The following is a 24934-nucleotide window of genomic DNA, read 5'->3' as shown; positions in this document are numbered from 1 at the left end:
TTTTTTTTTTTTGGTTTTTCGAGACAGGGTTTCTCTGTAGCTTTGGTGACCATTCTGGAGCTAGCTCTTGTAGACCAGACTGGCCTCGAACTCCCAAAGATCCGCCTGTCTCTGCCTCCCGAGTGCTGGGATTAAAGGTGTGCGCCACCACCGCCCGGCTAATATTTATTGATTTATTTCAATTTTTTGTTTTTCTTTTTCTCCATTTCTTTAAGGGAATTTTTTATTTCCTTGTTAAGGGTCTTTATCATCTTCATAAAGTTATTTTTAAGGTCATTTTCTTCTGCTTCTTTTGGGTTAGGATGTTCAGGTCTTTCTTTGTAGGACCACTAGGTTCTGGTGTTGTCATATTGCTCTTTGGGTTGTTGACTGTGTTCTTGCATTGGTGTCTACCCATGTCTTCCTCCAGTTGGTTCAGGCAGTGTCTTTGCCTCTTGGTCCAATCCTTGCAGTTACTGTCAGTATCTCAGGGATCTCTCTTGAACTGATCTTTGAAGTTGCTCTCTGTGTCTCAGGGAGCTGCTCTTGGTCTGCTCTGTGTAGTCAATGTCTGTATCTTGGGAAGCCACTGAGATCTCTTGGGGTGGGTGGGTTTGGGGCTGGAATAGGACTTGGAGATTATAGTGTCCAATGTGGGGTGTTGGAGCAGCCTGCCTGTAGAGGCTTGCCTGCTGCCTGGATATTGTAGCTGAGGTGGGTTGGGAAGGGGTTCAGGGTTTTGCCTCAGGGTTAGGGCTTAGAAGCTGGGTTGTCCGGCTGAGGGGCTGGTCACTCACCTATTGGTCTGCCCAGTGCAGCTACAGTCGGTGTCCCAGAGTGTTGCATTAGGAGCGGTGGGGCTGCGTCCCCAGCACCCGGCCACCCGCATGGCTAGCTTATGCCCCGAAATAATTACACGGAAACTGTATTCTTTCAAACACTGCCTGGCCCGGCTAGTTCCAGTTTCTTATTGGTTAGTTCTTACATATTGTTCTAACCCATTTCTAATATTCTGTGTAGCCCACGAGGTGGCTTACCAGAGGGATCTTAACCTGCTTCTGTCTGGAGTGGGAGAACCATGGCGACTCCTCGATTCAGCTTCTTTTTCCCAGCATTCTCTTCTGTTTACTCCACCTACCTAATTTTCTGTCCTATGAGGGCCGAGGCAGTTTCTTTATTATTAACCAATGAAAGCAACAGATAAGATACAAGACCCACCTCCATCACCAGAGAGCCACTGAGGTCTCAGAGAATATTAACCACATAATTCAAAGCAATAACTTAGAATAAGATAATTTGTACAAGATCCTCAACATATTTCTCAGTTCTTTCAGTAACTGAGTTTTGAAAAATCCCTAGAAGATAATAGGATAAAATATTAGTTATTAATATCTAAAAGATCTGTGTTCAAGTTCACACTTGTTCTTAGCTATGTTGCTTCATGAAAACTACCTAGTCTTTCTGATCTCAACTTCTTCCCATATGAAAAATAATTTTTTCATTTGTACAAATAATACTTTTTACTATAAAACATACATAAAATCTGATGTTAGAAAACAGACATAAAATCAGCTATAGTTCTCACCCTAGTGATAATTGCTGTTATTACTTTATGTTTTGGGACACTAAGCATCTAAATAGAACTTAGTGGGGCTACATGCAAAATACAATTCTGACTTAATGCCTGTAACCACAGGCTCCAGAAACCATGCTTGCCTTTGCAGCACTTGGCCCAGTACAGTTGGGACTTGGTCAGTGACTGCGGGTGGTCCAGGTTTTGCCCCCTTTCCAAGTTTATACCATCAGAGGAGGCCAAATACGCACTCTTCAGCAGCCACACAGAAGTCGCTTCGCTCTTCTATTCAGTCACCTATGGCGTGGCTGCCAGCGGTCTCGTTAGTGCGCTCCTGGGGCCTCCCCTGTAGTCACTGCCCAGCTTTCGCACTGTTGAATCCGTCCAAAGTGGTCGCTGACTGTTGCTCAGTGCCCTCCGAATGGTCTCCGTGTGCTCTCATCAGGGCGGTCTTCCCTTAGTTCCACACCCTGTGGAACACCCCATGCCTGCTGCTCTTTGCCTCGATTCATTTAAATATTTTATCATTTGGATACGATCGTGTCATCTGTAGTTTCACCTTCCATGCACTAAGGTAAACATGCGGGAAGTATAGTTTACATGGCTGCTGACACGGACTTGTGTACACGGCGTTGCCTGATTAGCTGTTGCCCAGAAGTTCAACACTTCCGCTTCTCTTTGCTCGTCTGTGACACACTAGCATCAGTTCTACGGAATAGTTTTAAAACTAAAAAGATTAAAAACAGCTATGCACATTCTAGCAGGACCCGAGACACAGGGTAGAACTGTCAAATCTTAGTGCTGCCATCCATCACTCAGGGAACTTTCTCGAACGGTGCTGCTGTCCCCGCTCTCCACACTCCTTCTGGGCTCTGGGTGCCTTGCAGGTTCCTAGGCTTCCTCACCCGGGTCAAAAGAATTCCTGCACCCAGGGCAGCTGCCTAGGAGTCATGGCTCAAGTTTTACAGCTCTTTCTACAGTTAAGAGCTTCTCAGATAGAACCAGGCAGGCCACGAGGAAATAAAACCACCATAGAGTCTGCTCTTGTTGACATGGCAACCTGACTACCAGCTGACAGGCAGGTCTGGCAGGCTGCACACGGAGGAGATTTTTGCCACCTGTACCTGGTTAACAGTTCCCAGCCGCACCGGGAGCTAAGCACAGGTGGGTTTGTAATAGGACTAAATTACAGAGGCTTCTTTGGCATCCCAACCAATCTAGGCAAGCCTCTATTTGCAGATGGGCTTAAGGTGGTTTTACTCCCTGGCTCTACAGCTCTGCTTACCTCAAGGTGGTCTGTGGCATCTGCTTGCAGACTTTTTGTCTTCAGTTTTCCAGCTGATTGGCTTTCCAAAGCCTCCCAAGCATGCACTTGCATCCTCCTCTTCCTCCTTCTTCCTTCTACTTCCTCCTCCTCCTCTTCTTCCTCCTTCTTTCTCCTCCTTCTTCTTCCTCCTCCTTCTTCTTTCCTAAACCTTCATTGTCTGGTACCTAGAGGTGGTAGTTTGCTCAAAACCCCATATCCTGGGACTCTCCTAGGTCCTTACCAGTCTGGGATAGGAAGTGGTCATGCTCTGAGGATTTGTTAAACCAGTGACTGAATGGAAGCCCTTTGTCCTTCATGTGAGGTCTCTCTGAGGTCAAACATAGAGCACAGGTTGTTTAGCTCCTGTAAGTGTGCCTAGTGGAGACCACGGTCTATGGCTTGTGCACTGGGATGTTTGTTAAAAAGTTAAACAAAGAATGTTCAGAGACATGTGAACATTTTTATAAAAGTTGGATTTTAGAGCCCATAAATACGAGTCACTGGGACACAGCCACAGTCACTTTGTGCATTGTCTGCTTTTACAGCCTGTGGACTCAGTTGGAGGGTAAGAGGTCCAGGACCATAGCACATAGCAGCAAAATCCCAAGTGGACTCAGGGTACCAGCTCTCTGCCTTAGAATGTTTTTGGTCTCATCTGAGCCCAGAACTTCTCTGAGGGACAAGAGACTACTGTTAGCTGTGTAACCATGGTGCTGGGGATGCAGAATCTGTCTTCTGGATATCTTAAAATTCTCCTTAAAAGGACTCAGAAAGGTAGGAGAACAATGGTAGTTAAGATCTTTCCAGCCTGGTGGGGATAAGGCTTAGATTTGTATACACGCAGTGCTTCATGGAAGCAAGTGCACAGCAGTTCCAGATGCATCAGGTCTCTGAAGGTTCTGTGCTTATGGTAAGCACACATATACTACAGGAAGTGCTGTGCCAACTGTGAGAGCCACCAGCCAGGGGGTTTACTTCTCTCACAGCCTATAGCTGACTTCTTCATCACCGCTGGGAGCCTCCACAAACCTGGCCCCTAAATAAATACTTAATGCTTGGAGCAGGCAAAGCTTTCCTTCTCTCTCTTGGCCTTTTGGCGCTTGTTATAGGCTTGTGTAGATGTTTGTCACTAAACCTGAACATTAACAGTCAAACGAAAACATTTTCTCCAGTTAAAAGATTCAGATAGCACGTTAGTCAGTGTCCAGATTTTAATGAAGCTTCTAAAATTAAAGCTCCGTCAAAAATTCTTAGAGCAACTGTGGACCTGGTAGCGTCTAATTCATGAGTCCTCACAGCCGTGCTATAAGGGAAATCACTGGGCAGATGGGCGAAGTGAATTCCAAGATGTCAAGAAACTGACTCAAGACATGGAACTACTGTGCTCTCCTCCTCAGTCTTCTGAGGCCCTAGCAGGATTCAAGAGCCCGGAAAACATATTTTTCATTGTAATGAGTCGGAATTGTGGACAGTCAGAGTTCACCAAGGTCAGATGAAAGTGGAGTAAGATGAGCTGCTCGACCATGATGCAAAGGAACAGTAAGCGAGGGTGGCAGGAGAAGAATAAACTGTCCCCTGACAGTTCACTGTGGTGGTTTCAGTTCCTGTCATACAACTGAGGAGAGCTATGACTGGTCAGACATGGGCTGGGACTGCGGCATTGGCACTGTGGTACAAGGCTATGGTTAATTTTGTTTGGTCAAGCTCAGTCATAACTGCTGCTAACCACCCCCTCCTCGCAACTTCAGGTTGACTTGACACCCCTGATAGTTGGATGCGCCTAACAACCTTCTTCAGATGGTCTTTGTTTTTTAATGCTTTTGTTAAGGACCTTAATGGATGGTCTTTCACTGTGGACAGTCCTGGACAGGAACCTGTTCCTGGGTCTCTTGAACATGGTCTTCTCTCTGCAGCCACTCCCACAGAACAACTAACTTAGTCTGAGGAGGTTAGCTGGAGGTCTCTTCTGTTGTAGCTTGTTTAAGCAGGGGAGGGGTAAAACATCAGCCCAGCTATCCGGTATTATTCTGAAGGTAGATACTTGGATTTTCACAGTCTTGTTTAAATTATCCTGGCTGGCTATATCTGTAGCAGCCCAGGGTGAGTCCTTAAGCAGCATGGGAGTAGCCATCACTTGACCATCCAAGATGGAGGTTGGTGATGCATGGAGAGCCCAGCAGTATCATCAAGGAGACAGCCAAGAGCATCCCAGCATCCCAGCACGGGCATATCAGTAGCCATGTATTACATGTGTTACTTATTAGATTCTTGTTTCTCCCTTTGTTCTTAGTAGTCTGGTTTTGCTTGGTTTTGTATAGCGAAGGCTGTATTTTATCCCTTGTACTAAGTTCACTTTCTTTCACAGAAGGACTTCAGGGTTCTTTGTCTAGCCTTTAAGTTTTTGTGCAAAGAGGTATAGCTGGTAAAAGTGGGCTTCCGGGACGGTGAAAGTCTTTGGAATTCTCTGGGTCCAGTTGCTATATTTATATATGCATATCCTTGGCCAAACTGGAGTAAAAGAGGGCAGGATGTTCAGTGGGGCCCAGGGTTCTCTCTCTCAGTTTGATGTCATTAGCAGGTTTTATTTTTGTTTTTTATTCTATTAAACATTAAAACATGTAATTATGCTGTGCCATACACAAATTTCTATATTTATTGTATTATATTTATTTATGTATTGTTGTGGGAGCAGCATCTTCCCCAAGAGAATCACTGAACAGATGAACAAATGCAGGTTTTTTTCCTTAAGGGTACAACAAGTAATAAAAATACTGTGCTTATCCTACCGTTAGGTCAAAGGTGATGGCAAGGACTTGTGCTTTATGATGGGTTGGATTAAAAGCGATGTTTGGCTTCTGTCTGGGTGTGGCTAGAAGGGAAGGAGAAAACTGCACTTTGAGAGTGTCCGGATCTCCACTGGCCCCTCATCTGGGCCTCTTTAGGCAGAAGGAGGTATTTGTTTTTTAGAAGCGATTGCTGAGTAGTGTGATCGGGATCAGTGGTGGTTAGGCTCCAGGAGAGCTGGGTCCTTTGAAGGAAAGGTTAACAGAAAGGCCACGTCGCCTCTCCTGGAGAGTCTAGGGAGACATTCAGGTTCCACTAGAGAATAGCCATCCCTGGAAATGGTCAAATGTCTCTGATTCCCAGTGGAGACCTCGGAGGGTCCCAAGGCTATAAGGGGCCAGAGCACTCATCTTTAAGGGTAGTGATGAACATGCACCAGAGGACAGAGAACAAACTGTCACCCTAACCAGGTACCATTGATTCGGAGCCTGTCTGAGCTCAGAGTTGAAGCTCCCCACTCCCTATCAGGGCCACCCAATGTGGTGGGTCGGAGTCACGAGCAGTGGAAAAATTCACCCAAGGCAGAACAGAGTCGATATGAGATACAGCAAGGGAGCCTCGGCGGGACAGTAACAGGACTGCCATCCCTGAATTCTGCCATGGTTTTTCTTTGGATTCTACATTCTTCTTGGCTTTGGTTCCCCCATGCAGATGAGAGCAGTTCTGATTGCTCAGTGTTTGAGCCTGGGCTGGGGCTGAGTATACGTGCAGCAATTCTGAGGTCCAAGATCATGGTTAAATTTGATTGGCTGCGCTCAACCTTGTGATTCCCACATGGCTCCTCAGACTAAAGCTAACTTGAAAGTTCTGGACAGCCTAGAAACAGCTCAGTTTGTCCTTTGAACTCCCTGTTTCCAGTGTTGTCAGGGAGAGTTCCTGGGCCAGGTTTGTATTGTGGAAAGTCTCAGATAGAGACCCGTTTGGGTTTTGTTCCTTCAATCTCTGCTTTCTTATAACAGTGTTTTCTAGAAGAATAACAGGTCCCTGGAACTATTATTACCCTCGTCTTTCCTTCCTTCTCTGGGCTGTATTTCTGAATACCAGCAATTACAAGGCTGTGGCAGACCCTTGCTTATATGAAACATTAGTGAGCCTTTCTCTTAGCTCCGTCCCCAGTTATACACAGCTGGAGTGTCCATCCATCATCTCTGAAGGAACACAGATAAATCCTGCTTCATTAATTTCATCAGAGCCTTGGGAAGCTGAGCGAGAGAAATGCATCATTTTGAATAATCAGCTTTCTAACTAGACATTTCCTCACGTATAAGAAAGTACCTGGGTCTCAGGTCCCTGGCTGGCCCTCTAATTTATACACATGAAAGCCTATGTCATGAAGGCTCCACTTGGCAACATTCCCAGCAAGGCAAGGAGGTGTGAGCTGAGGATTGATTTCTAGCCCGCATCCAAGGCCCATTACTGAACTGACTTCAAAATCCAATTAGAAATTATAACGCACCTTAACACATCCACAGTTCTCACTGTGCGCGGGGAGTCGATGAAACGATTTACCTGGGAGGTATTTACATTTATTGTCTCTTGTTTCCATAAGGCTAAATACTTGTAATTGTTATTTAAAGATTCCTTTACTGAGTTCTTACTCTGCGGTTCCCTGTATTGCCATAGAGTTTGGATGAGATGCTGGCTTTCCACGGAGGAGAGAGAAGGTTCTCCAAGACCCTGAAGCAGTGTGGAAGCTGCGTGCTACTTGGTGTCAACACTAGTGGAACAGTAAAGTCTCTGACTTTAAAAAAAAAATACCTACTTTCCCCTCTGCCTATAAAAAATAAATGGCCATTTGAAAAATTTTAATTTGAACATTTAAATACAAAAATAAAATTCTTATAATTCCACCATGTGGTTATTATAACTTCTAATATTTGGCATATTTATAAAATGCACCGTGTGTATGCACACACGTGTGTGTCTGGGCATGCTTAATTATTATCCTGATTCTAGACTGATTTATTTGAGTCTTTTAGCCCCCTCAGGAGACAAAGATTAATATTACCAACATTTTCAAGAGGATGTGGGGTTCCAGACTCATCTAAGCAGTCTAAGAAAAGATTCCTCAGCTCAGATCCCACCATGTCTTTGGGGTTATGTTTCCACGTAAGAAGAGAAACAGAAGGGATGAATTAATTTGTTATGTTGATGATGGTACACATTATACCTTAGTCGTGCTATGTTCTTTCTTTTCTACTTAAAAAAAAAATCTTAGGCACACTTATTTCCCTTTCTATAAATTATTTCAAACATTTTAACTGTGGCAGACCAATTGGTTGCATTTTTGGAAAATAGAATAGTTGTTTCATTTCACATTAGACTCAAAATTAAAACTTCAAGTTGGAGTATAAAGATTTCTCTAATAATAAAAAAAACAGTTAAGAAAATATTGGGCCATTGACTTTATTTCACTGGGGATGGGAGGGATGCCCTTCACCAAGGGATGTGGCTAGCTAACAGTTGCCATGGGAAGGATAGCATCTTCTTCAGTGCTGTAACGACTGTGTTGGTAAAGAAGTTCCCATTCATGCTTATGCAGGCAATGCCAATCAAACCCAGTGACTCACGTACAAAGACATGAAAGTGTGAGGAAGGCTTCTTGGAAGAAAGAAGGGTACCAGTGAAGGGGGCGTAGGGAGGACAGGTAAGTGGGCATGAAAGGGACTAAAATTTACTCTACGCAAGTACAAGATTATGAATCATTTTAAAAAGGAAACACATGGTAGCCATTCCCACTGGAGCAAACGGCTGTCCTCCTGGCCCTACACGGCCAGACATGACCATCAGCCACCGTGAAGCAGAGATGACTTTGACCCTATAGACTTGGCAATGAAATACGCAACACAATTAAGTGATGCTTAAGTTTGTGGTGATGGAAAGGGGGGTCCAGGTGTTGGAAGACGCTAGAGTACATAGGAGAGAGAAGGTCAACTGAAAGCAGGACCCCTTGTTGCAACTTCCCTGAGGTATTACCAGTGATGTGGTGGGGTTTCTTCCAGCGACGCCACTCTTGTTGAGCCACCCATCTTCCTGCACCTGTCAATTCATATACGCTCTCATCAGTTCATCAAGCTGTGATTAGAAGGGATCCTTTCTTTGGTCCATCATTAGGACCCTGTCTGACATGAACAAATATGAAAAAACACCCCCTCCCCCCCCGAGTTTGAGTCCCGTTCTAGCTATTTACAGCTCTGTCATCTGGGAGAATTACTTAACCCCTTGGAGACTTAATGAAATGGACCGTGGGGCTGGAGTTCTGACGCAGGCAGCATCTTGTACATGGTTGGTGAGTCACTTAGCGACATTGCTAGCTAGCAGAGGTAATTTAGGAGCTGAGGATTGTTAAAGGGTTAAATGGAAGGATTCCCACAGGCATATATAGCAAATGCTAAAAAAAAATTAACTGTTGTTAGATATGAGGAAATAGAAAAACATTTCAACACATGCAACACCAAACCCCAATTCTAAGCAGCTCGTCTGTTTGTACACGTGTATCTCTACCCTCAGCCTTGTCTTTCTAGAGAAGTTGATTCTAATTTGGCATCTAATGAGGAACTGCTTATATTTTTACACTTGGTTTGGGGTAAATTAAACCAACTTTAAATTGAGTTCAGAGATGAAAATGTCTTCCATCCTCTCGGCTTCTTTTCTCTTCGTTATTCAATCACTAACAAGAGGTTTGGAGCATGGGCCTGCATACTTGAAGAGGCAGAAATCTGATTTCCATAGCTGGGTTTCAGTCTCAGAGGAGAAGGGCTGGAGTAATTGCTAAGCAGAAACGGTGAGCAAATCCTCTTCAAGAGGCCATGCTGGATGCAGCTTAAGCCACCTACCCGGATGGAGCCAGAACTGGAGAGTCAGTGGGGAATTCGCCAAACGCTCTCAATTGCAAATCTACACGCAAACCTTGTTGTGTGCTCAGGTTGTTGGGGTCTGAAGGACAGCACCAGACCACAACCTTTAATTAGAAGGTGTGAGAAGGGAAAGGGGCTCCCTCACCCTGATTGAAGACCCTGCTAACAGAATTCCAGCACAACTACCAGCTGTTCAACGCCTTTCTTTCTTTCAAGCTATAAACCTGCAATTTTCTTTTTTCTATTTTTTTCATACCAATCCCAGTTCCTCCTCCCTCCCTCCTTTCTTCCTAGTCTTCCCATCACCCCAAGTCCCATCTGCTCCTCAGAGAGGTTAAGGTCTCCTCTGGGAAGTCAACCATGATTGTCTTGTCCCCTCATTGAGGCAGGGCCAAGGTCCCCCCTCCATGCTTAGACTGAGCAGGGTATCTCTCCATAGAGAATGGGCTCTATAGAGTCAGTTCATGCATTAGAGTTAGAATCTGCCAGTGTCCCTCTGCACCGCTGAAGTAACACCATTGTCATCTGCACTCAGGGGACTAGTTCAGTCCTATGCAGGTTCCCCAGTTGTCAGTCAGGAGTCAGTTATCTCCCTGAGTTTGGGTCAGCTGATTCTGTGGGTTTCCCATCATGCTCTTGACCCCTTTGTTCATATTACCGCTTGTCCCTCTCTTTACCTAGAGCTCAGCCAGTGGGTAGTTGTGGACCTCTGTATTGCTCAATTCTGATTGTGGAAGAGGGTTCTAGCTTCTCTGGGGTTATGGACTGTTGGCTCGTTATCCTTTGCTTTATGTCTGGTATCCACTTATGATTGAGTACATATTATCCTTGTCTTTCTGGATCTGGGTTGCCTCACTCAGGATGGTTTTTCCTAGTTCCATCCATTTGCTTGCAAATATAAAGATGTCATTGTCTTACCGCTGAATAGTATGCCATTGTGTAAATGGACCACATCTTCTTTATCCATTCTCAGGTTGAGGAGCATCTGGGTTGATTCCAGGTTCTAGCTATTATAAATAATGCTGCTATGAGCATAATTGAGCAACTGTTCTTGTGGTGTGAGTGTGCCTCTTTTGGATATGTTCCCCAAAGTGATAAACCTGTAATTTTCTAGGAATCTCATCACAAGCTACATTTACAGGAAAAAGACACGTACCTATTGTGTGGCCTTTGTGGCTCCTGGCTTCAGTCTATAAGATCACAATTGTTTCCACGGCATCTCTAAAAGCCAGCACATATATCAAAAACAGAAGATGAGAAAAGAGAGAGGGTTCCTTAGCAATCTTTAAAGTTGTTTTTTTAATTTGTTCTTTTTTATTTTTTAAAAATGTGTATGGGTATTTTGCCTGCAAGTTCATTTCTGAACATGTGTGTATGCAGTGCCTGTGATGGCCCGAAGAGGGCACTGGACATCCTAGAGCTAGAGTTACAGTCAATAGCTGCCTTGTGGATGCTGGAATCTAACCTAGGTCCTCTAGAAGAGCAGTTGGAAAAGCAGTCAGTGCTCTTAACTGGTCAGTCATTTCTATGGCAATCTGTTTTATTGTTTGCTTGTTTGTTTTTGAGACTTTGAGACAAAGTTTCTCTGTGTAGCTTTGGAACTTGTCCTGGAACTAGCTCTTGTAGACTAGGCTGGCCTAGAACTCACAGAGATCCGCCTGCCTCTACCTCCTGAGTGCTGAGATTAAAGGCGTGTGCCACCACCGACCAGTTCAACAATCTTTTTTTTTTATTTGTTCCCTGAAAATTTCATATATACCATTATATATACATATATGTATATATATATATATATATATATATATAGTCATATACACCCTATATTTCCTCTGCCCAAGTCCCCCTAGGACATCCTCCAACAAACTTCCCTCACAACTTCATGCCCTTATCTATTGGTTTGAGGTCCCTTAACAAATAGGGAGCCTCCTCAGTCTGCTGAGTGTGATAACAAGAATCCATGTCTTTGACCCCTTACCATCAACAGATGAATAATGCATTTGGCCCTGAAAAATTCTATAGCAACCATCCTGGCAAATTGAAGTGTACATTCCCAGGTTTGGAGGTGGAATACCTCATACTCTGGGATGCTTAAGGACAACAAGCATCTCTTCATATGCTTATGATCTATCGGTATGTCTTGCTTGGTCAAATATTCCATTTTCTAATTAGAAACTTGTGGTATTACTACCCACTCTTTGGGGGTTCTTCACCTATTCCAAATACAACTTCTAGGTCAGGCTGTGTTGGGCACGCTCCATAGCTAGCAGTGCTATTTTTCTATTGCTACTTTTCAAAGAGCAAAACTGTTAAATTTTGGGAGACTTCAATTTATTAATTTTGAAAAATACACCTTTGAGAAACACGGTGTGAAGTACAGGCTCTCTCCAACAATCTGCAGGTAGTCTAACGAGTGCTTTAATTTGAACACGTCCCCAGAGAGTTCAGATGTTGGGAAGTTAATGATATTTTGAGGTAGGGCTATGAAGAGGCAATTAGAGCTAAATGAAGTCTTGAGAGTGGGGAAAAGAGGGAGAATTTGAGGTAGCATGCTGGCTTTGCCCTTCCAATGGTGGCCTCTGCCTTGTTCCGAGGAGATGAGGTCAATACCAAGCAGATGTTTACCCCATGCTTAGATTTGCCAGTTCAGGACTGGGTGCAGAATAATTATCCATCCCTCATAAATTATCCAGTCTCAGGTATTCAGTTCCCACAACAGAAAATGGACAGAGATGTGGAGTACTTGAAGAAGCAGAAATCCATTAAGAATGAAGCAACATATGGGTAATACAAAAATGCTAAATATTAAAGTAAAAACAGTCATCCATTTTTTCTCTTTTCCATTTTAACCAGATAAGGAAACTAAGGTGCAAAGTAAGAGAGTAAGTGATTTGCTCAGTTTGGTGATTTGAATAAGAATACCCCATAGGCTCATTTGAATGCTTAGTCACTAAGGGATGTTTGTCACTATTTGAAAGGATTAGAAGGTGTGGTCTTGGAAGAGGTGTGTCACTGGGGGTGGGCAATGAGGTTTCAAAAGCCCATGCCACGCCCAATGTCTCCCTCTCTGCCTGTGATCTGATGTAGAACTCTCAGCTACTTCTCCAGCACCATGTCTGTCTGTCCGCTTCCATGCTTCCTGCCATAATGACAATGACCGAAACCTTTGAAGCTGTAATCTAGCCCATAAATAAATGTCCTCCTATGTCAGAGCTGTTGTCACGGTGTCTCTTCACAGCAATAGAACAGTTACTAACGCACTCAGTGAGTTACTTACTTTAATTTTTTTAAATTGTTTTTATTGAGCTATACATTTTTCTTTGCTCCTGTCCCTTCCTCCCCTTTCCACTTCTACCCTCTCCTGTGATTTCCATGCTCCTAATTTACTCAGGAGATCTTATCTTTTTCTCCTTCCTATGTAGATCCATATATGTCTCTCTTAGGGTCCTCTTTGTTGTCTAGGTTCTCTGGGGTTTTGGACTATAGTCTGGTTTTCCTTTGCTTTATGTCTAAAAACTACTCACAAGTGGGTACATATTATATTTCTCTTTCTGGTCTGAGTTACCTCACTCGATATAATATCTTCTAGATCCATCCATTTGCCTGTAAATTTTAAGATGTCATTGTTTTTTACTGCTGTGTAGTACTCCATTGTGTAAATGTACCACATTTTCTTTATCCATTCTTCTGTTGAGGGGCATCTAGGTTGTTTGTAGGTTCTGGCTATTATTATTATTCTGCTGTCAACATAGTTGAGCACATGTCATTGTGGTATAATTGTGCATCCTTTTATTTTTATTGTGCATTAAAATATCAATTTTTAATATTGGCCATACTGACAGTTCTAAGATGGAATCTCAGAGTTGTTTGATCTGCATTTCTCTGATAACTAAGGATGTTGATCATTTCCTTAAGTGTCTTTCAGCCATTTGAGATTTGTCTGTTGAGAGTTCTCTGTTTAGGTTTGTACTCAATGCAATATTTGTCAAAATCCCCGCAAAATTCTTCACAAACCTCAAAAGAACAATACTCAACTTCATATGGAAAAAAAAAACCAAGGATAGCCCAAACAATCCTGTACAATAATGAACTTATGGAGGCATCACCAGCCCTGACTTTAAACTTTACTATAGAGCTACAGTCTGGTATTGGCATAAAATAGTACCAATGGAATCAAATCAAAGACTCAGCTGTCAATCCACATACTTAGGAACAACTGAATTTTGACAAAGAAACTAAAAATATACAATGGAAAAAAGAAAGCGTATTCAACAACTGGTACTGCCACAACTGGATATCAACATGTAGAAGAATGCAAATAGACCCACATCTATCACCATGTACAAAATGCAAGTTCAAATGGATCAAAGACCTCAACATAAAACCAAACACACTGAACCTCATAGAAGAGAAAGTGGGAAGTACACTTGAACGCATTGGCACAGGAGACCACTTCCTAAATATAACTGCTGTAGCAGACACTGAGAGCAGCAATTAATAAATGGAACCTCCTGAAACTGAGAAGCTTCTGTAAAGAAAAGGACATGGCCAACAAGATAAAACAGCAGCCTACAGAATGGGAAAAGATCTTCACCAACCCCACATCAGACAGAGGACTGATCTCCAAAATACAATATTGAAAGGAACTCAAGAAACTTGACATCAAAAGAACAAATAATCCAATAAAGAGTTGTTTAATGATTGAATCAGGATCAAATGTGGATTGTTTGTTTCACACACAGGTACTGCCCAGTGAAGTGGCTGTTTTCTCTCTCTCTCTCTCTCTCTCTCTCTCTCTCTCTCTCTCTCTCTCTCTCTCTCTCTCTCTCTCTCTGTGTGTGTGTGTGTGTGTGTGTGTGTGTGTGTGTGTGTGTGTGTTCAAAACTAGTTTCTCCTGGAAGTGCTAAATTTGTGATGGAAAATTTCGCACATGTGAAGTAATCGAAGACAGTAGTAAATTTTATTCCCTTATCACCCAGCAGCAGTAACTGCCAACTCCTGATGAATTTTATGTTTATCCACATCTCTGCTCTTTTTATTTTATTTTTTTTGGGGGGGGATTTTTCGAGACAGGGTTTCTCTGTAGCTTTGGAGCCTGTCCTGGAACTAGCTCTTGTAGACCAGGCTGGCCTCGAACTCACAGAGATCCTCCTGCCTCTGCCTCCCAAGTGCAAACCCTAGACATCATATTATTTCTTTCCTAAATATTTCAGTATATATCTCCAAAGATAAAGGTTCTTAAAAACTCACCCTAAGGCCATTATTACCCCTATACAAAATTTGCATGAGTTCTTTAGTATCAGAGAGTTTCAGAGGCATCTGCTGACTCGTGTGTGACAGCTCCCTCCATCAGGCCGTGGAAATGCTGCTCACAACAGTTGCATTGCACTATGGACTGTGTGGACCAGCGTCTCCAGGTAAAAGGATGTTTGGTTGATGAAATTTGAATTAAATTTTGGTATTATGATAAAATAAGTATTTGTTGTGTATTAGTAATTCAGGTTTTGGTGGGTAACACATATTTCTGTTTGGCAGTAAGGGCTAGTCTTAACACTGCCGAGGAAGGAGATCCAAAGCCTTTTGCGGGCAGGACACGCACCTACAAAAAGATGCCGACACACAAAATTGTGCCTGGGATAATAGGCAGTTGGGATGTGAAGTTCTGGGTACTCTGCCCTTTGTCCCACTTCCCACAAGGCACACGGAAAGCTTTTATCTCCTAGTCACCTGAGAAAGCTGAGATTCATGTAGCAAATCCAGCTACTGTTGTTGGAATGTTTGCTGTTGGCCAGGTGTCATTAGTTTGTCACGTCATCTCATTCTCCTTCTCCTCCCCCAAGTCCCTGGGTCTAGAATTCTCATGGTTCATGAAATCTAAAGATGGGCGAGTTGGCATGATTTCTTTTTCATCCAGTTGTGCTAAGACCAGAGCTCAGACCCATTTCACACCCTTCAAGAACTATGATGCTTTTTGTCATTTTTTGAACCCAGAAGACAAGATGGGTATTGACAGGGGTGCACACATAAGGTCATTTGCTAGAGTCAGGATTTAATTTTCCTGAGATCTTGGATCTGAACTCCACGATCCAGGAGCCACTGCATTTCCTAACTCGCTTAGCCGAGAATGGAGACACATTGTTTATTAGGAGCCAGTCCTGGTATGGGAAGGGAATTGGGAATAAGTTTAGTACTATTTCCTTGATCTGCTAGAGCTCAAGCAAACTAGAGTCAAGGGTAGCAAGTCAGGATTGGGAGTTTCATTCAGAAAAGTAGAAAAGTAGCCTGTTCTAGCTGCTATTCCCACACTGGGAAAAAGCCCAGACTTTGGAAGCTTTTAGAAACACAGTGCTAAACTTGATAGCTTTTACTGCACCATTGCCACCGACACGTCATCAATACTACCACCAAACAACACCATCGTTACCACCACCAACACCATCATTACCACCACCAAACACCATCATTTCCATCACCAACACCACCATAATTACCACTGCATCCATATTAACAGCACCATCATTACCACTACCACAACCACCACCACTAGCAGCACCATCATTACCACCACCACAACCACCACCACTACCAAAACCATCATTACCACCATCACAACCACCACCATCACCTCACAACCACCACCAACACCATCATTACCACCACCACAACTACCACAATCCCCACCACCATCATTACTACCACCAACACCAACAACATACCAAGAACATTATCATTACCATCACCTCCAGTAACAACAGCAACATCACCACCAGCACCAGCACCACCATGGCCTTCACTACTTCCACCAGCACCATGGTCTCTATCACCATGATTCTCACCACCAACACTTTGTTATTATTATTTCTACTAAAAAATGAGAAATATTAGTCTAGATATCACACATCTCTAACTCTCTGTGCTGTTTGCTTCCCCTAGTAAACAGCTAGCAGTTTGTGTCAGGCTCTTCGTGAAAAGAAAAAGAAGAAACTCAGAGTCTATTGAGGCAACCAAAACAACAAACCTGGTCATAGATTATAGGGAGCGACTCAAGCTATTGGAGGGCAGAGGCAAAGTACTACAAGCTTCGACTGGTTCAAGCCACAAGAGTAATCTAGAGGTACAGGAGCAATCTGGCTTCTTGAATTTCCTCCATCAGAGTGGAGCTTGATTCTCATGCGGTCTCACCAGGAGTGTGGCTCCAGCCACATGGTTCTGGCTTTAGAGTGAAGGGTGCAAGGAAGGGGTTACGGACTCTCCCTCTGTGACTAAGGAAAGCTACTGAGGCCCTGCATGTGTCAGGGGTGTCCCTGCATAGAGGGCCCAGAGAGACCACTCTATGAAGCTGTAGAGGTGAAGCCTTAATTGCCTTGGAGACCCCAAGATGTTGGAAATGCCAAAGCTTGCCAAGAAGAGCTGTTAACAGGAAGTGGAACCAGTCCAAGAGAAACAAGTGTGCTGCAGCCAACAAAGCTGAAAGGAGCTGGAGATCTGAAGAGCGCTTCGACATCAGACATGAAGATGCAGAGTTTGGAGTTTGCCCAGATGCTTTTCGGTCTTGCCTTGTTTGGTCCAGTATTTCCTCACTATGCTCCCTTTCTGTGGGGGTCCTCTTTTCCTCTTGGTCTGTTGGCCATGGAGTTGAGTTGAGACAGAGACAGAAGGAATGACAGAAAGCCTTGGACGTGGCCCATGAGCACATAGGGAGGGAGACCTCTGGGAGACAGACTTCGGTGAATTAGGTCAACTTTATTCCAGAGTATAAGGCAATTATAGCATTGGGGAGCCTGAGTAGAAACTCTAATTTGCATTAAGTGGCACACTCCTATCACAAAGGTTTGTATGTGGCAGTGGGGTCCTATAGCAGAGCTCCTAGTATAGGTCTTCTTAGCAGGGATACGAGCCAAGGGTCAAGCTAACGATGAATCAGGGATCTGGTATAGAGACAGCTTTTAGAAAGGTCAGTCCTCCAGGCCAGGGACATTCTCCAGATAAGGGTAGGTAGGAAGAGAGCAGGAAGCTTTGTTGGAGGAAGGGATCTCCATGCTACCAAGCTATTGAGATAAGCTGCTAGGCCACAATAGACTGTGACCCCCTAACCAGCCAGCAATGTATTCTAACACCTTTCCTCCATTTGGAATGGTAATTATATTCTGTCCCCTGTATGCTAATAGTATGTGATCTGATTTTTTATTTTGATTTTTAATTTTTACCAGGGTTTACAGTTAACACATTTCCGTAAATCACAGAGGAGACTTTGACCTTTGTACTTTTAAACAGTGGCGGGACTGTGATAGACTATGGGGACTTTTGAAGTTGGGCTGAATGCATTTTTTGCATTATGATATGGCCACAAACCTATGAGGGCCAGAGAGTGGAATGTGTGGTTTGAATAAGAATGGCTCCATAGGCTTATATATTTGAATGTTTAGTCATTTGAGAATGGCTCTATTTGAAAAGGGTTAGGAGATGTGGCCTTGTTGGAAGAAGTGTGTCACTTGGGGTGAACTTTGAGATCTCCAAAGCACAAGTCAGGCCCAGTGTCTCTCTCTTCCTGCTGTCTGTGGATTCAGATGTAAAATTTTCAGCTACTTTTCCAGCACCTTGTCTACCTGCATGTATCCAGGCTCCCCACCATGATGACAATAGATTAAAGCTCTGAAACTTTAAGGAAGCCAAAAAATTGTCTTTTCACAGCAATAGAACACTGACCCAGATGACTACCCTAATGGACCACTCGTCTATTTCAAAGGGAAACAGAGGCATGCCTATGTGAAGGGGAACTAGACGCTGGGTGAGACAAACTGATGTGCATTCTTGGAGCAATGGGAAGGAGCCAAGCAAGAAGCTTCTAAAATGAGGATTGCAGTTAAAACTATGTATGGGCCAAGCTATGAATTCCATTTAAGTTGTGAATGCTATTATTGTAATTATAGAACAAACAGAAAGGAAAGACAGAATACATACCGGAAGAGGCATAGAGACAGGAGATGAAAAGATGCACCAGAGACTTGTTAGGTGTCGTCACTTACATTGCTTCTTTCAGCCTTCCTTGGTCCATCTAGGTAAGAGAGTGTACTCCAGTTTCCTCATTGCAGGTGCTAACACGCGTGGCCTCTCCAGAAGTGGGACCAAGAGCTTTCCACTACTGCCACATGCATGGTCTTCATCACCAGCTGCTTGTTATCTTTCACTGCGAGTGCTTTGAAAATGATCGCTTTGCTGTGTGTCCACAGTCAGCCTGTTTGCGTATGTGGACCGCTCCATTCTAGAGCTCTTTCTTCATACAGCTTGTACAGGTGCTGGTAAAGTGTAGTGGATTTGCGCTCCTCAAAACCCAGATGCGCCTTTGGCAGAGTGCCACCTCATCTTCCCCAGGCATGCTGAAAGGCCCTGTTAAATAACAGTTAATGTATCTTTCAGAGTGTGGGCCAAGAATAAGGAGAGAGATGAACTTTAGGCAGTTTGTCAAGAGCAGATTATCCAATTGAGCCCCTTTATGATCTAGACAGCAGAGTAGGTTTCCACGGAAAACATTTGCTCTGCCTCCATCATTCCATCCTCCTAATGGGGTTTACCTCGCAAAACACTTCTCATAATTGCTTCTCCTTTGTGGCTGCATCCTCTTGTTGGTACCCTTATTTGTGCCAAGAGCATGAAAAGTTCAGATATAGAAACTATTCAAAGGATATGACTATGAATTATCTTTGGGAATAAGATTTTCAACACTCAGCTGCAGAACTGAATATTGTCTTGAGAAATGTCCCAAGAGGCTGAACAAATAATCCTACACAAATAGAGACATATTCTATACAACCACAGTTCGGTAAGTGACAACATTCAGGACAGTAGATGTATGTAGCAGGCCATACCATCCAGACAGGTGTAGTCTATGACAATCGTACAAAGACGAAGTCACCTAACTGCATTTTTAGGATGTGCCAACATAGTTAAGCAAAGTATGTTTGTATGATTTAGAAAGTCAAAGTTGAGCTGTCTGTTAGCAACAAAGAGGTCACAGGTTCCACCTGACCATATTTCCCCTTCACTATGAATCATATATTCACTGCCTCCCCCTCCTGCTGTCTATAAGGGCATTGTCTTCTTCCAACCAAAAGCTGAAAGTGCAGGCTGTGAATTGAGGTCAGTCTTCTAGGACACAGAGTGAGGAGATCTAGAGATAAACCAAGTGCAATGATGCCTTCTCTCATTCCCAGTATTCAATTTTAGCTCCATGCAATGACATTCTCTAGCCAAGGCCAGGGTAAATACCACATCTTCCAGGTTCTGTGTTACCCCATCCTCACGCCACACCCCACTTTTAACAGGAGATATTTGTCCCATTCCTCAGTGTGCTGTTTTTTCTCAACTCTTTGTCACTTCTCACTTTGTACCTTACTTTGATACAATTCTTGGAGGGAGAAGGCTGCTTGTTCTTCCCGGCCAACCAGCTAGCTTATTCACAGAAACTGTATTAATTAAATCACTGCTTGGGCAATTAGCTCTAACTTCTTATTGGCTAACTCTTACATCTTAATTTAACCCATCTCCATTAATCTGACATTGCCACTTGGCAGCAGCCTACCAGCAAAGTTTTAGCACGTTTATCTCTGGCAGGGGAATCCGTGGCATCTCTCTGACTCTTTCCTCCTCCCAGCATTCAGTTCCAACTTCCCCGCCTACCTAAGTTCTGCCCCATCAACAGTCCAAGGCAGTTTCTTTATTCATTAATGGTAATCACAGCACACAAAGGTGCACACATCATACAATCACTCCAGGTTTATAGGACAGAGTTCTGGGGACTGGACAACCTCCCATTCACTTCTCACAGGTTTGGAGGTTACGCACTCCAACACCCATGTGATAGCTGTTCCAGATAGTGAACCCCCCCTCAGGCTCTATCTTCTTGCTTTGAGAGGATTCATCCCTCTCTTGTTCCTTCTCTTCCAGGTACCAATGCATTGACCAGGGCTCCATCCTCACAGTCTAAGAGACCCAACTCTTAATGCCATCATCTTATTGATACAAGGGGTTAGGGGCAGGGTTAGGGTTTGAAAGATTTGAAAGGACATGAATATTCAGTTCATTCCTTCTCTTCTATAATTTGTATCTACACTGACTTTCCTTAATGAAAATTGGTTCGTGAAGATTTTCTGATGAGGAAGCATCCCCATATGGTATGTGTGGAAGAAAAGACATGAAGAGAAAGAAGCAAACTGAGATGCGACTCAAGGCTGCAGAGGAGCTCTGAGGTTAGTGTGGATCTGGTCAGAGAGTTGAGCCATAGGGGCAGGGAGCAGACGAGATCAACTCCTGAACAAGACTGTTGTGAAGGACTTTAGTTCCTTGGATTTGTCCAAATCCAGTTCTGCAGAATTTGACAGCATGTACTTAGAGGCCAACAAGACAATGTAGGTGCTAGCTCTTGAGTGCAGATGCTAATTGCAGTTGGATGTAGTAGAAGTCAAAAGTAGTAGAGGGGTTGAATCAGTGTTATCAAAGCTCTTGTCTGTCTTTTATTGTACACATCTTTCCTTCCTCACGACTACTTCTTTCTCTTTGAGAATTGTCTGCAGACATTTTGAGAATATAGCAAAAGAGCGGAAAAGCTCTGACAAGGACTACGTGGTCTTATATAAGCCCAGAATATTTAGCGTCTGGTTCCTTATAGTCTGCTGACCAATGACTAGAATGAGAAGCTCCAGCACTTCGTTGCAAATTACCTTTAGTCCTTCAGGCTGCTCTGCTCAGACAGGATTCTCTGATGAGTGCGTTTCCAACGCATACTGCTTTGCCTACCCTCTGCAGCTCCACACACTGGTTCCACTGCTGTGGGAGCCGACCTCCTCAGTCATCCTTAACCTCTGCGGGTTCTGCCTGTTAAGAGTTCTGGTGGCTTTTGCCCAGGTGTTCAGTCTGTTTTCTTTTCCTTCTCTCTCAGCCAATAACTGCAGCCGCCTGCAGGGAAAGTCAGGAATGCCCAAGAGGCAATGCCTTTCAAAATAGGTTCCAGCCAGTGATTTAGACTGCTTGTGAGAAAGTCCAAGGCTTTTTCTGTGTTGACTGGGGGACTCCAAACTCTGCTTTATACCGTCTCCTGGGGCTAACCTGGGATTGAACTCCAGGTGCCCAAAGTGGTAAACCTACTCATTTTTGGCTCCTGTGTTTCCTGGCTCTACTTCCCGTAGGGGGATGCTGTAAATTGCCTCTGGAATAAACTGTTTTGGGGGAAATTTTAATTAGATACTGACTAATTTAAGTGTCTGAGAAGACCTGTAGTAAACACACACACACACACACATTTGGAATTTTTAAAAAATATTTATTTATTTATTATGTATAAAATATCCTGTCTGTGTGTATCTCCAGGGCACCAGACCTCACTACAGATGGTTGTGAGCCACCAAGTGGTTGCTGGGAATTGAACTCAGGACCTTTGGAAGGGCAGGCAATGCTCTTAAACACTGAGCCATCCCTCCAGCCCCACATTTGGATTTTTGAGACAGGGTTTCGCTGTAATTTTAGAGCCTGTCCAGGAACTAGCTCTTCTATATCAGGCTGGCCTAGAACTCACAGAGATCTGCCTGCCTCTGCCTCCCAAGTGCTGGGATTAAAGGTGTGCGCCACCAGCACGTCCTGGCTGATGTATATTTTCTTCTTTGGGCCTTAAAGCTTTTCCTGATCCACCCTGTGCTCCATTTCCCAGATTTATCTTTTCATATCTCCCGGTATCTTTTCCTTACATTGTGTCAATGTCACAGTAAACTCTTTTTCTCAATGTATGGAACCTGTTAGGCTCTGAATGATGCCATTAGCTCATTTTCTTGCCTAATTTATTCCTACTCATCCATTGGATCCTAGACAAAATTCCACAACATCTGGATAGAAGGGAAAGAAAGAGGAAACACCCGTGAGCAAGGCATGTGCTGTCCCCACTGCAGAAATTCCTTTTTCATATACATTTTATGTAGCAATAGGTTTCATTATTACATAATGAAACATATGCCATTGTTCTTTATTCGTAGTATCCTCTTTTCCACTGCCCTACACAGCCATGAACATTGAATGTGTCTCTCCTCATGGCACTTCTTTCAATGACATAATTTCCAGTGTGTGTCTAGTCCTCTCTTAATCATCAAAGGTACCTGTTGGCCACAGCTGGAAGGTTCCATGTTTCATGTGGCCTTTGTTTTGGGGTGCAGTTGTCACACAGCTTCTGTACAAGGTGCTTGGCCATACTGAAATCAGGTTCCTTCAGTCTTTCCCTCTCGGGACTGGGAAGGCCAGTCTATCACAATTCTTCATTCTTGGTATCTAAGCAAATTCCTCCTTTCACACTTAATAGAGACCCGATTTCTCTTAGCAGTTTTCCATGTAGTCTCTCCCCATGTCTAATATCTGTAAATCTTCGCTTGTTTCAACTCTACTTAGAACTGGGTGCAATATTTCCTGAGTGTTGCAATAGTCGTGAGCGAATCCTTCCTCGCCCATTTAATTTGGGATTGAGCTTAGCCCCATTAAGCAAACCATTCTTTGGCACAACAAACCAAACTAAAATTTGTCTTGCCTGTTCCATCAGGTGTTTAGTACAAATCTTGTTCCATCAGGGGCCCGTTCCTTCAATTTAATCCTGAACAAGCCGGTGAGGGATGAAGATTCTTGAGTGGCCGGAAGCTGCACCTCTCATTCCAAGAAGCACCTGGAATTTCCACTAAACAGATTTTCCTGGATGTCAGGAGTACTTTTTGAATTTATCTGATGTGCCAAATACTGTTTGCTGTGCTAAGAGTCAGTGGGAGAGTTCTCTCATTTTGATCTTCTGTCTAAAACAGACGGTTGTCGAGGACTTAGGTGTAGGGGTTGCACTACAAGGCAACACTAGAAACCACAAACCGAAGGAGATGGGAAATTGAATCAAGGAAAGGGGAAAGAGCAGTCTCAATATCTCAGTGAGCAGGCTGTTACCAGGGACACCCGGACTCAGTCTCGCTGGGATCTTCTGAGAAGCTATGAGGGTCTTACCTCATAATGACATAAGGTATGGAGGCAAGAAGATTGACAGTTGACTCCGTCATCACTGGAAAGCAGGCCTTGAGAATTTGTACTTTCATCTCTACTATCGAGTGAACTTCTTGGCCACCAGAGAAGAACAGATAGCTGCATCTGAAGTAAGCTACTAATGTGCTAAAAAAGAACCTACTGTGCTTTCATGACACATTAAGTGTGCTGAGAAAATATAGTACGGGCATTAGCATCATCTCAGAGCACAGCGACAGTCAAAATATCTAACAACTTGCACGGCATGGACACAGAGGTGTTCACTATAAACATCTGGTATAGATATGCCAAGGGATGTAAGATAGCATATCAGACTAAGGGTGCAGAGGAGAACCAGAATCTCACTCCTCATGCCGGGACTCTCCAAGGAAATTATCATTTCTAAATTTACAAACAATACCATAGCTTTTGAATTATGTTCAGATCTTCTCCGAACAGAGATCTGAGAAAACGTCACCATCAAGTTGCTTTTATGTGTGACCTTGGGGCAAAGTCAAAGGTAGCTGCTTCTCCAAGTCTCGTTGCTTGTCTTCAAATAAGCTTCAAAAGGTACCATTAGCCAAGAGATCCCAGTTCCTTCCTGGGTGATGACGCCAAAGATTAGAAATGCCTTCCAGGTTTTAACCTCTCTTTCCATGGGGGTTTCAGTGAAAAACTGGGTGGAGAAAAATGTAGAAAGGCCCACTCTTGGGCGATGAGCCCTGGTACTGCGCAATTTAATGTCTTCACCATCACTCATGCTTTTGGGGGGCAGGAATCAAACTGACTTTGAAGAACAAAGTATTGGAGAAATCAAAGATCCTTAAGAAATCCTCTGGTTCTTCTTTTTGCACGTTTAATTTCGTTATTGATTTTCACTAAGTCCTTCAGAGATCCCCTGTGTGCCTACAACTTTCTCTTCCTCAAAGGGAGATTTGGAGACAGTAACTAGTTCCAGGCATTTATAGACCATTTCCACCTGATAGTAGAAAGTCCAGACATTTCCTAGGAACAACCTGTCCTGACAGTGGGTTGCAGAAATGTCTGAGATCATAGTGTACCTTTGGGGCAAAAGGCCAAGCAACTGGATAGAGCAGCACACGAGGTTGCTTAGGCTAAATGCAGATCATCAGACTTTATCTTATAGATAAAAACAGGTACCAAGAGCATGGTGGGTTGTCTGAGTGTCTGAGTCATTAGAAAGAGACCCACCCTCCATTCAAATACGGATGTGGCTTTTGTTTCAGAGGTTCCCTGTTGATAATTGGTCTAGGCACAGGCAACTCTCAGCCTGGGAGATTTCCCACTCTGTGAGGATGGATTTCATTGCTTCCTTAGCTACCAGGA

General features: G+C 43.6%; 1 long non-coding RNA gene across 1 annotated transcript in view; it reads left to right on the top strand.

The window, feature by feature from the left end:
- The window catches only part of LOC126512659 (uncharacterized), a 16637-nt gene extending 8630 nt beyond the window's left edge, over window positions 1-8007 (top strand). Inside the window, exon 3 of the long non-coding RNA XR_007595119.1 lies at window positions 7326-8007. This is a non-coding gene — a long non-coding RNA (uncharacterized lncRNA). The remainder of the gene's footprint in view (window positions 1-7325) is intronic.
- The last annotated feature ends 16927 nt before the right edge of the window (window positions 8008-24934 follow it).

This window comes from Alexandromys fortis, unplaced genomic scaffold (assembly GCF_014885135.2).
Source record: "Alexandromys fortis isolate MF-2015 unplaced genomic scaffold, M_Fortis_MF-2015_v1.1 scaffold_116, whole genome shotgun sequence".
Lineage (NCBI taxonomy): Eukaryota > Metazoa > Chordata > Mammalia > Rodentia > Cricetidae > Alexandromys > Alexandromys fortis.
The sequence above is the reverse complement of the archived record's forward strand: the minus strand, read 5'-3'. Positions and strand labels throughout refer to the sequence as shown.